We start from the raw sequence: 12,372 nt of genomic DNA, 5'->3' as shown, positions 1-12,372 counted from the left end.
AGTCATCGTGCTCCTGTCAGAGTGCTAACACCTCAAAACGTGGAACTCCTCAAAAGTCGAGGATTAAAATTACGTGGAAGATTGGAAAAATAAGAAAAGTTAATTTGTGCTGCATTATATTACCATGGCGTAAATCTTAGACATTCAGAAACCAATCATCTTTGATGAATCAATTTCTCACTACGAGATTCATTCACATCAACCTTATGCATCATCAACATTTAACAATAGTGATGAAATTAGAATCAGTATTCAACATCGAGACTTATGCATCCTACCAAGCAAAACTTCTCTGCACATTTGTGGAAGATTTGTAAAAAAAGATGGTACCGGCGCAGGTGCAACTATGAACTTAGTCAATATGGCTATTTGTCGTATGTTTGAAGAAATACGTTATGAATTAAATGCTGTTGAAATCGATCGATGTAAAAATGTGGGTCTTACAAGTATCATGAAAAATTATATATCTTTGAGTCCTGGGCAACTCAATTTAATGGAGAATGGTTGATCAGTAATGACAGTAAATTAACTAATGACAATGGATATTTCAACATTTTTATACCACTAAGTTACATACTTGGATTTGCTGTAGATTATAATCGTATTATCATGAATGCTAAACATGAATTGATTCTTTTAAGATCAAATTCTGATGTTAATACATATATACATACACCTGCTGCCGCTGGTGATAACACTGAAATAGTGAAAGTTCTTTTCAATAAGGTAGAATGGAATGTCCCATACGTCACAATGTCGGACAAACAAAAAATTCAAGCACTCAACTTTATTGTTAATGATCCAGCTATATCAATAAGCTTTCGCACATGGCAATCGTATGAATACCCACTACTCCCTCGAACAACGAAACATGTTTGGCCAATCAAGACTTCAACACAATTGAAAAAGCCATGATATGTAATCCTAGGATTTTAAACTGCTAGAAAAAATGTTGTAACGAAAAACGCCAGTCAATTCGATGATTGTAATATCAGAGATGTAAAGCTATTTCTCAATTCTCAAAGTTATCCATATGGAAATTTAAATCTAAACATTAGTCGTAATCAGTATGCTTTAATATATGATATGGATACTAATTTTCAAACGTCATACTATAATAAAGAATCGAAACCATTATTGACAAAATTGTTAGAAACAAAATGAATCTATTAAATCTCGACCAGTTGATATTCGTCTTGAGTTTGAATCTGATATCATTTAAATGCCCATACAAATTTAATTTGTGATTTTGCAAAACGTAAAATGAACAAATCATCAAGACATGCTAATGTCGGTGACATCCATTTCCCTCAAATCATTTAGTTGAAAAAATAGTTGAACAGACTTTTCCTAGGATTTCCCAACACCCCAATACTTCAAAAACCAGTGCTTGAGTTGTTGTGTTGTACCAAATGCACATGCGAAATGACCTCTTTATGTGTGTTTGATACGATGCAAACATCGTAGTTTGTTGAGTTCTTCTAAGCAATCGAATGAAAAATGTCGCATCAACTGTAGATCAATGATTGGAACAGCAAAATCGATTATCCTTTCAACTCTCTCCCTCGCCTGTGCTCCTTGGACATAAAAGTAGCGCACTTTTTTTATTAATCCGGCCATTATTAGATTAAATGAGTCATATGGTGTATCGCCTGCATCCCATGTGATTCTGTGTCGATCAGAAAAATACCCCCACTCCAACGCCCTCTACATCCTTATTCATGAACCATATCAATCCCATGCCTCCCCACACTATATCTCCACAAACCCACTCCAAGCCGTGTCCTCTATATCCACAATATCAATCCTATACCCTCACCCCATAATCCAAGCCCCAAACCTGCAGTATCAATCTCATATCCCCTTCCTAATCCCACATTCCCCTTCCCTTAGGCCCAGTCCCCACCAAATCGAGTAAAAAATGCGACTAGCGCCCTCTCTCGGGTACCAGTAAAGAAGATCAACAGAAAACGCTACTAGCGCCCCTATCTTGACTGTCGGTATGGAAGATTACCCCAGCCCCCACTTATTCGCGATGGTATTGCAGATCCCTGTTGTGGGGGGCATCCCTGTATATCTAATATTAAAAAAAAATTAAATTAATGTCTTTATGCTGACGCTAATGTTTTAATCGAAAACCTCTGAAATGTTCGACATTTAGATGTTATTTTTACACATTTTTGAAAATTCATTCTATGATTGTTTTATTTTAATAAAAAGATGATGAAAACGCATTGACTCAAAAATTACATCAGCATTGCGTAAAATGCTGACTTGTCACTGACGTAAAGATTTGATTTAAAAGTGACATCCATATTATGTATAATCGTGACTTTGCTAGTGACATAAATGTATGATTTTAAATTTACGTCATTATGATATGCAATAATGACTCTATTACTACGTAACAATGTGATGTAGATTTTATGTCAACCGTACGTAACACATAAGTCATAACTATGACGTCATACAAGAGTCAAGCTTACATCAATATGATGTCAATTTTTTACATCATCTTAAAGTCATGTAGAATGTCAGATTGACATCAAATTTACATAAGATGCCGTGACATTTCTATGATCTACGTATGACGTCAAAATCAGGTCATGTGTTCACTGGGTACTCTTCTGGGAAGATTTTTCCAATACCTCAGATCAATTTTTAAGACCATAAGACTTTACAAAATAAAAAGAAATGTTTATTTTGAAACACCCTAATATATATATATATTAGGGTGATTAAAAAAAATCGAATATTTTTATTTAACTCCGACATTAAAAAGTTGGTTCTCAGGCATCTCTACAAAATACTCACCAAATTTGAGCTCTTAATATTAATAGGAAGATAACCCTCATCACATATTTTCATTTTTTCTTTAGTCCCATTTATAAAAGACCATATCGCATTATTCATTGATGGTTTCACCAAATCATCACACTTATTTTTTTAGGAAATCGGACGCTCTACAAAAAAGCATCAGTGTATTTAAGCGATAACTTTGACCATTTAAAAGATATCTGGGATCAAAATGTGAAGAATTTGTTAGAAAAAACTTTTCGTTAATAATTTTCTGCTTGATTGAAAAATGATTATTGATTAATGTGCGTAGCCGTTTTTGTACAAGAAAGGTCTGATGATGTTATTTGATTCCTCTAACCGCGTAAAAGATATTCCTTAATGAATTTCAATGCGTTCTCTTCAAACATGAATTTAGTGAAAATAAGTGAATATTCACTATTTTCAAGTGTAAATCGAACCACTAATTTCAAAAAGTGGTTTAGTTTGGTACTCAGAATCAGTGAATATTCACTTATTTCATTTATTTAAGTTTAGAGAGTTGGACTTTCGAAAGGTTTTTAATAACTTTTCTAGATTCATCAACTTGATTCATGGATTTTATAAACATTCATTAGAATTTCAGCTTATATAAATAGAATAAAAGTAATTACTTTAGATTTAATGTTTATGTCAAGTATATAATATTTTTTAATCAATTTCTTATCCGTATTTTTTAACTGATTTAATAGAAATATAACTATAAGTTTTTTTCACAAAATTGATAATTAAGTATATTTTTCTGGGAAATCTGGCGAAATATCCCAATTGTAAAAAAAGCAAATTTTTTGAATAAGATGAACAGATATATTTTTTAATATAATTAATTTTTCCATAAGTACTAAATCAAAATAAATCGATTATGTGTAATTAATTCAATTTTTTTTTTCTTTCATATTGATATAAATGATGACACTTCAAAAAAAAAGAAAGTTTATTTCTCAAAAATGGATCTTAATTTATTTCTAAATAATAAACTGACGTATTTCTATCTTTTTCCAAAAATAAAGCTTACCTACATCCATGAAAAGGTTTAAAAAAATGTTAGAAATGTTTATTCTATTGACATGAGCTGAAATTCTTGTGAATATTTATACAATTTGTGAATTAAGTTGATGAATCTAAAAAAGATATTAAAAATCTTTTGAAATTCAAACGCATTGGGATTCAGCAAGGAATATCTTCTAAATGGTTAGAGCAATCAAACAAACACATCAGACCTTTCTTGTAGATCATGAAATTTCCTATAAAAGTTTGTCACGCTCATTTATCAATAATCATTTTTCAATGATGCAGAAAATTATTTAAATAAAAATTTTGTTCAACAAATTCATTAAAATTTGATCTCAAATATTTTTGAAATGGTGAAAGTTATCGCTTGAATACACTGATCCTTTTTCGTAGAGCATTCAATTTCCTATAAAAAAATGTATGATGATTTTGCTAAACCATCAATGAATAATAAGATATGGTCTTTGATATAAGGGACTAAAGAGAAAATGGAAAACTGTGATGAGGACAATCTTCCTATTAATATTAAGAGCTCAAATTTAGTGAGCATTTTCTAGGGTTACCTGAGAACCAACTTTTCAATTTCGGAAGTTAAAAAAAAAATATTCGATTTTTTTGAGCCACCAAAATATCTATATTATAATGTAAAAATTGTACACGCTAAACGTTAACTTTTGCGTTACAAGTTCGTTTTCGCCCTTAGCCTCCAGTCTCAATACGAATAGGGCGCCAGGTAATATTTATTACTGGACTCACCAAACCAGTAAATCTTAAGAATTAGATAAATTTTTTTTTCTGTCGAACTATCTCAAAACCACGCATAAATAAAACTGGATAATTTTTAATCTGTGGAATTATCACCAAAACCACGCATGAAAAAAATCTAAAACTAAAACAAAAATGTTCAGAACTTATAAGCAATAACCAAAACAGAGATTGGAAAACTAAAAACAGAGGTACGGTATACCATGGAGCTGCTTAATGTGTTGGATTATAGAGAGAGGGAGAGGTCCGGGTTGCATCATTCCAAATTCATGTAGATTATTAGGGCATTCAAAATTTTTATTAAACAACAAATAAACTCAAATCTCAATTTCACAATAACAAAATACTATAGCATCGTATAAATAATTTTATGTTATAACAAAATACTAAATCTAATAATAATGGAATGAATTTTCACCGAAAGTAAATTGACATCTAAATGATCTGTATCGAGACCTTATAAATGAATAAATAAATTAATTAATTAAGTAACTGGAGCCAGGCGATACTCGATTAATATTCGGTGAACTAGACCAATAATGATGGATCCGATACTCTAGAATATTTTCTTTAACATGTCACGATATTCAAATATCGCGGCAGTCCCGCATCAGGTCGGCGAGCAGCAGATGGCAGCTCATGCTGCTCACACGTCTTCTAGCAAACATTGATATTATGATTATTTTGTTTACATGTACAATTTTGTTTTAATTATTACTCTATTTTTACTAAATTGTTTTCTTAAGTATAAACTATATGGAAATCAGGAAAAGTCACTGATTAATATACGCATATAAGCAGATTTTTAGGATGCTGGGAAAATAATCCTGCATTTCATTTATATGCTTGTAATATGTGTAGCTGAATTTAAGGTTGTTATGCATAGATTGTTGAATAATTTTGCATTATATGGTAATTATAATTAATCAGGTGGGAAGCAAATGGACATTTAACGTTGGGAACAGGTGAAATCACACGGTTAACATCCCATACGTTGGTGGGGGTACTGGTTGAATATTAACATGCGACAGGTATAAAACTCCATTGGTTGAAGTAAGAGAGAAATATAACAATGGCGCCGGCTGAGGTGCCGGCGTGAGATTCACGTACTGCCATGGTCAGACGTGCATAATCAGCTGTAAGAGCAGTGCGTGTGCCTTTTGCCGCATTAAAATTATAAAGACGCCATTTAAGTTAGTGCGCAATGCTTTTGGAATTATTGATTGCCACCTGACTCGGCATTGTTATTTCGCAAATAATTATTATTATTGTTGCAAACAATTTTGGGAAAGATTCAACTCATGGAGCCTGTATGCGTATTGTACATTGACGATGACTGTAAGTACCTTTGATTAATTCATTGGCGTGTAGTTTTGCTTTCAAGCGTTGGTGGCCATTTGAAATCTTGCGAGCGTAAGAGAGATATCGAATCTAGTATTAATAAACTTTACAAGCATATGATGACATGAGTGATTATTGAGCCCAGTGGATGTTAGAGTATTAATCAAAATAAGTTCCTATTGTTTATTAATACCAAATATTGATTTTGGAAAATATTTGGTTATTATTTATTTTTATTTCACACAGTGGATTTAATTTTGTTGTGACAAATCATATGCGACTGGGTTCTCAATAGTCCTTTATGAATTAGTGAATTATTTTGTGATAACTGAAAATCATATAAGATAATAATTACCAAGTATCAGTTTATTTTGAATGGTCTTTATTATTATTTATTATTAATTTATATTATTATTATTATTATTATTATTATTATTATTATTATTATTATTATTATTATTTACCTGCGTTTACTATTATTTTATTGATCACGTAGGAGTGATACAAGAATTCGCAAACATAATTTATAATTATTTTGATTCTAATAATTATTGTTCCTACTATTATGTTCTTCCGGTAATACTATTGTTGTGAATACTGCGTAATATTCACCAGTGGAAAATTTATAAAACTATTTACTGGAAATATTTGAAGATTATTATGTTTTTTTAGTTTATTGTGACATATCACGTGCGAGTGATCAGATAATTTACAACAATTGAATTATTGTTTTGCGATTATTATTATTTATCGACATTCTTATTTTCACGTGCGAGTGATATTATTATTTACATGTGGTTAATTATCTTGCGTTAGTAATACTTATTCTTTTTCAGCATTATTGTTATATTTTTATAATTTGTATACGCATACCAGTTTTATTTCCGTAAGCGAACTATTATTATTTTATCTTTGATACCGTTTATTTTGTAATGCGATACAATTGATTATTAAATTTATTATTTAAAATATAAGTGAAAGCAACTGGCCATCAACCCGGTATTAATTTACATTTCATTTATTTAAATTACTGCTATCTTTTTCTTGCTTTCCTCTTCCTAAAATCTGAAACTGCGACCCTGTCATTTAATTCCATTTTCATTTTCATTCCTCCGTTTTATCTTATTTTGAATTTAAATTTTGTTCGTAGGGCACACGAACTGGTGCCCAACAAGGATTGCTAACCCAGCCTGAGCAGAGCTGAGTGTCCAGGGAGATTCAGGATATCTCCAAGTGGGATTTTTTGGTTTGTTATTATTTTTATTTTCAGTTTTCTACCATCGGAGGGCCATAACAGCTATTGAGCACTAACCACACTCCGCCGTGGGACGTGTAAAATAAAAGAGAACTTTATAAACAAAATCGTAAAACTAATATGCATGGGTCTCATATTGATGTTAATTAGGTGATAATTACTTTAATAACTGAACATATTCCTTATAATTATTTTTATAAAATAATATTAACAATAAATCGTGAATATGACTCTAAACTGTAACAATATTCTCAGAATTCTTTCAGATCTGACAACTTTCCTTTAATTAAAAACGGTAGTATGATACCTCAAGCCTCGGGCTCAACGTCAATTAATTATTAATAATTATAATAATTCGTTCATACCTGATTAATAATGAATAAAATATCAAGCAACGTCTTACACTGTTTTTCAATAATACTTCTGTAACAATAATCTGAATCGGTAGCTTTCCGCAATGCCATAAACTGTAGCGCCATTTCTGGACACGTCTGCTCGCTTCGAGCAACCAGAGTCGAATGCTCTCGACCGTACTCCCCATTATAAAAACATTAGCGCCATTTTTACCAGTTCTATACTTCACTCTATAACTCCAACTCAATAACAAAGACTCAACAGGCAATAATTAAGGCACATTTTATTGAGCATGGATATCCCAATGTGGTTGCTCTTCTGAACTTGGCTTCGGTTGAGATCGCAGACCAAATTCCTAAATTTAAGTGACCATTGGTTACCCTCAGCAGCACACTGGTCAAAGTTGTCCACTGAGGCCTACCAACAAAACCCAAAGCTCCAAAATGACCAGAAATAGCGGCTTCGCAGCGATAATGGTCACTAAATTATCGCTGAGTCCTGCCAATCATAATAACAAAAAAAAACTGTATAAATATACCTAACATATAGTCCGTATTTTGGAGTGCTAGCATTTCAGCTAGACCTACGCAATTCACATGGAAGTCTCATAGGGTCAGGCAAACATTAAGTTATTGGATTTAATTGAATTTATTTATCGAATAATTTACGCGGAAAAATTTATTTTATTCCAGCCGAGAGGCCTCGAATAAAATAAATCCTTGAGTTACGACAGAACAACGAGTACCCGGCAAGATTTTACGGAAATTTCGAGGGCGTATTCAAACTGGCCGACGGGCCTTGAGATACCGATCTAATTTACGTAACCAGTAGAAAGATGTTAAGTAATTAATTTATAATTAATTCGGCCCTCTAATAATCAAATTAGAGGCCTTAATCGATTATAAATTTTACCTTGCGAACTCCAGACGCGCTGAGTATTTTCCTGTTGCTGCTGTCTTGGTTCTGCTGGTGATGTCTAGGGACCTCTCAAGTTTACCGCCTCTCTCTCTCTCTCCAAATCAATTTTTCAATTTATAACCTGTCAATGAACAGTACGTATTAGTATTGTATTAAATAATTGCTTATTATAATTATCGGCCTAAAGGCCTAATAATTTACAGAATAGAGAAAATATAAATTAATAAATTCAGCTCAAAATTTTCATTGGTTAGTTTATTATACTTGGGAAGATCAAACATCGTCACATAACCAAAAAGCCTTTCAACGGCTGCCGACGAAGGCACGATGGTATTAGTTTTTTTTTTAAAATATTAGTCTGACGATAGGATATAGGTTTAAAACTTTGAAATCTTTCCTTGTTTCCGTAGTAAATTTGATAAAGTTCACTTCTCGGTCAGTAGTCCCAAATGGTCTTGCAGTCGAAGACTATGGGTTGTATTTGAAGATTCATCATCAAAGTCGAAAAAATCATTTTGTGACACTGATTCTTCTGGTTGGTTAACAGGCGCATCAGGTGGAAAGCTTTTTACGATGTCTTGAATCGCTTTCATGACATTACTCTGAGCGTTTTCACTCAAAGAATGTAGCCACTTCAATTTAAACTTGGGGCGGGAAGTTACAGCTAAGGTGGCAGTCCTACCTTCTTCGACAACATTTAAAATATTTTTAAAACGCCCCTCTATGATTTCAATAAGTCCAATCACTAATTTATGGCAGTAGTGAAATCTTAAATTCTTACAAGCCAACAATTTTTTTTTGGACATTATAAGTGACGGCAGTAAATAACCAAAAGACGCAGTTTGATCCCCTTGTAAAATATCGAGAGCTTGAGCAGTAGGCCGGCGATAGTGGCAATATTCTTCCGTATCTTTAAGGATACAAAAATATAGAAATAATTTTGTTAAACTTGAGATATTTAGATGAAAAAAAAGAGTTCATAAAAATTATCCCGGATTAAAAGAAACGATTCGAAACGATTTGCAAAGTAAATTGCCCAGAAAAAGAGTAATTCAAAAGAATCAAAAGTATTCAAAAGCATTAAAAAGTATTAAAATTTTTTCTAAATGGTTTCTTGTAATATGAGATCATTTTCAATTAATCAAAGTAAATAATTTTTGGCTAGTTACGAACAATTTATAATGCAAGAGTTAATAAAAAAAATATGTTTCATACCTAATATCTGTCTCTTCAAGTGCGTTGGTTATTTCCAACGCTTTGATATTGAATAAAATTTTATTTTTCAAACCGAAAATTTGAAGTGTCGCGTCATACAACGAATTCCATCGCGTGGGCAAAGGCTTTTTCAAGCTTTGACCAAGAATTTCTTTGAGTTTTTCACTTTTTTTTGATGCAATTTATAACGTATACCGTAATTAATTTCCGCGACGGAGACGCGGATTAACCGGTAAACCGTATGCGGTCACCCACGTGTGAAAATAAAAATAATAAATAATAATAAATAAATGATTTTAAATGTTTCCTCCAAATTAAAATAAATACTAAGTTATAAACAATAATGAAATTATAAATAATGAACTCTTGGAGTGCCTGAACCAGCTCCTCAGGCTGGGTTAGTGCACGCAGGCGCCAGACCGTTTATCCCAAAACGGACAAAATTTAATTCAGGGGGGAAAATCTGCAAGGAAAATCCGAGCCAGTGACACACGACAAAGCGGACAAACAATTGAGGAAAATAAAATAAAATGAATAATAATAAGAAAAAGAAAAATAGTAAATATATAATAAATAGTTATATTACAAATAATAAATAAACCAGAAGAATGAAATTAAGTAGCAGGAAAAGATCCAGGGAAAATAAATATTAAATTTTCCCCGACAGCTGTTGGTTTCCGTATTTTAATTTTAAACAGTAAGCAATATGATTAATAATGTTTTACAATCAATAGTTTTTGTTAAATTAACCCCAATAATGACACTTGGTGGTTATAAAAAAATAATAACATTATACAAATTCAACCCAGAATAAATATAATTTAATTTGATTAACACTAGTAATTTTAATATTAAATAAAAAGAAACCAATTATTTTCACTCAAATTTTTCCAGACAACAATAAAAATAATAATAATAATCTTACTTTATTTTATCTCCCAACACGCTTGAGAGAGAGAAAGACACGGAATTTTTCCTCACTCACACTCAAAAGGATAAATTTCTCGGTACTACCAAATTATAAATATATAACATATAAAGTTAAATAATAATTTTTGCATAAAATCTCGTTAATAATTTTTACCGCTGGGGTACATATAATCAAAATAAAATAATTATAATGCTATGCAATTATCTTAAATAATAATTAACGTGAATAATAATTGACAATATTATACAGATATTCTAAATAAAAATAGAAAAATAATAATTATATTAACTCGGGAATTTTTCATCCGAGTGCTGACATCAGTGCTTGAGGAATTTTTAAGTACCGCGTGAGTTGTATAGCTATATACACTACTAATATATATATATATATATATATATATATATAAGTGCGTACCGGCAACGCTTTACGCCGTTGCGTACGCTTTATCAATATATATATATATATATATATATATATATATATATATATATTTAATTACCAAATATTTTCACCAACATACGAAATAATATTTAATGATAATTAATAATAATTCTCTCGTGTATCATTCAGTAAATAAGTAATAACTGCAGATAAGTAATTTTCTCCGCGGCGACCAACAACTACCGGGGGAGGCTAGCACGTGAAAGTATATTATCCAGCGAAATAAATACAAAGTACTTACTCAAAATCAGCAATAATTAGCAAAAATAATAATCAATATTGTAAATGAAATAAGGTTATTAATTGTTTGAATTAATTCACCCGGTGAACTTTACTTATTTTAACCAAAAAAGAGAAACTTTATTGCAACAACAAAAATCACGTCCGTACACAACGCTTGTCCGTATCTTTCTAACTTAATTGTCTCAACCTCCACCTGTTGGTCGTCGCACACATGACACTACTGTCCCCTTAATTTTTATTATAATTACATTTGTCAGCCCTGGGCCTTACTTAAATTAAATAAATATAAAATATAAAACATAAATACGCAGACAACTGAATGATACATAATTAATTAATTAAATATATGAACTATTCATCTATAACTTTTGTCTCGTATAATAAATTAAATAATAATAGTCCGAATAATAAACATCACTTGACGTCCTCAGTTGGATGACAAGTCTAAACACATGGTAATATGTTGACAATTGTTGGGGCATAAAATAACGCTGGATTATGCATCCCAACTAATTCAAAATTATAAATAAATACCTAAAATAAACAAAAGTCACGCGTTCGTGTTTTAAATCATAAATTATAAAAATAAATTAAATTAAATCACACATGTGCTCTTTCATACCCTTCGCGCATGCGCGAGCACCGTGTACGGACTGCCGTCTCATCGGCGAAATGGCGGAATGCCCGCGTAACGATTCAAATTTAAATTTATAATTAAAATAATTAACTTAAAACTAAATAAAATCAAATAATTTTAATCGTTACGTGACAAATTGTTTCCATAGAACGTTACAACGTTTCATCATTGTTGAATGACACGATTCCAATAACTTTGATGATTTTACGCAAGCTAAAGCATTAGTTGTCGCCACAAGATTAACTTTGTGATTCACACAACGAATATGTGTAGGCAGTATTTGTTTTAAATGTTCGTCCATTTCTATAGAAAATGATTCAATTTCAGCATACTGTTCTGGTTCAGGCGCTAGTTCAGGCTCCGGTTCTGATGCAAATAAATCTTCTGACTCCAGGTCTGATACAACGCCATTGTTAAAGTCTTTTT

The 12,372-nt window shown here is 31.5% G+C and overlaps 1 long non-coding RNA gene across 2 annotated transcripts; it reads right to left on the bottom strand.

Moving 5' to 3' along the window:
• Positions 1 to 5,942: 5,942 nt before the first annotated feature.
• Positions 5,943 to 11,460, bottom strand: LOC106693757 (uncharacterized). Of its 2 annotated transcripts, XR_008403506.1 has the most exons (4): positions 11,308 to 11,460; positions 8,474 to 8,600; positions 6,417 to 8,059; positions 5,943 to 6,280 (listed from the first exon to the last, which is right to left on the bottom strand). It is a non-coding gene; the product is annotated as an uncharacterized LOC106693757 (long non-coding RNA). The 2 variants fall into 2 exon arrangements; XR_001345240.2 differs by having other exon boundaries at positions 5,943 to 8,059.
• Positions 11,461 to 12,372: the final 912 nt, after the last annotated feature.

Source organism: Microplitis demolitor, chromosome 4, assembly GCF_026212275.2.
Source record: "Microplitis demolitor isolate Queensland-Clemson2020A chromosome 4, iyMicDemo2.1a, whole genome shotgun sequence".
Classification (NCBI taxonomy): Eukaryota; Metazoa; Arthropoda; class Insecta; order Hymenoptera; family Braconidae; genus Microplitis; species Microplitis demolitor.
This window is presented reverse-complemented; position numbering and strand designations above follow the sequence as displayed.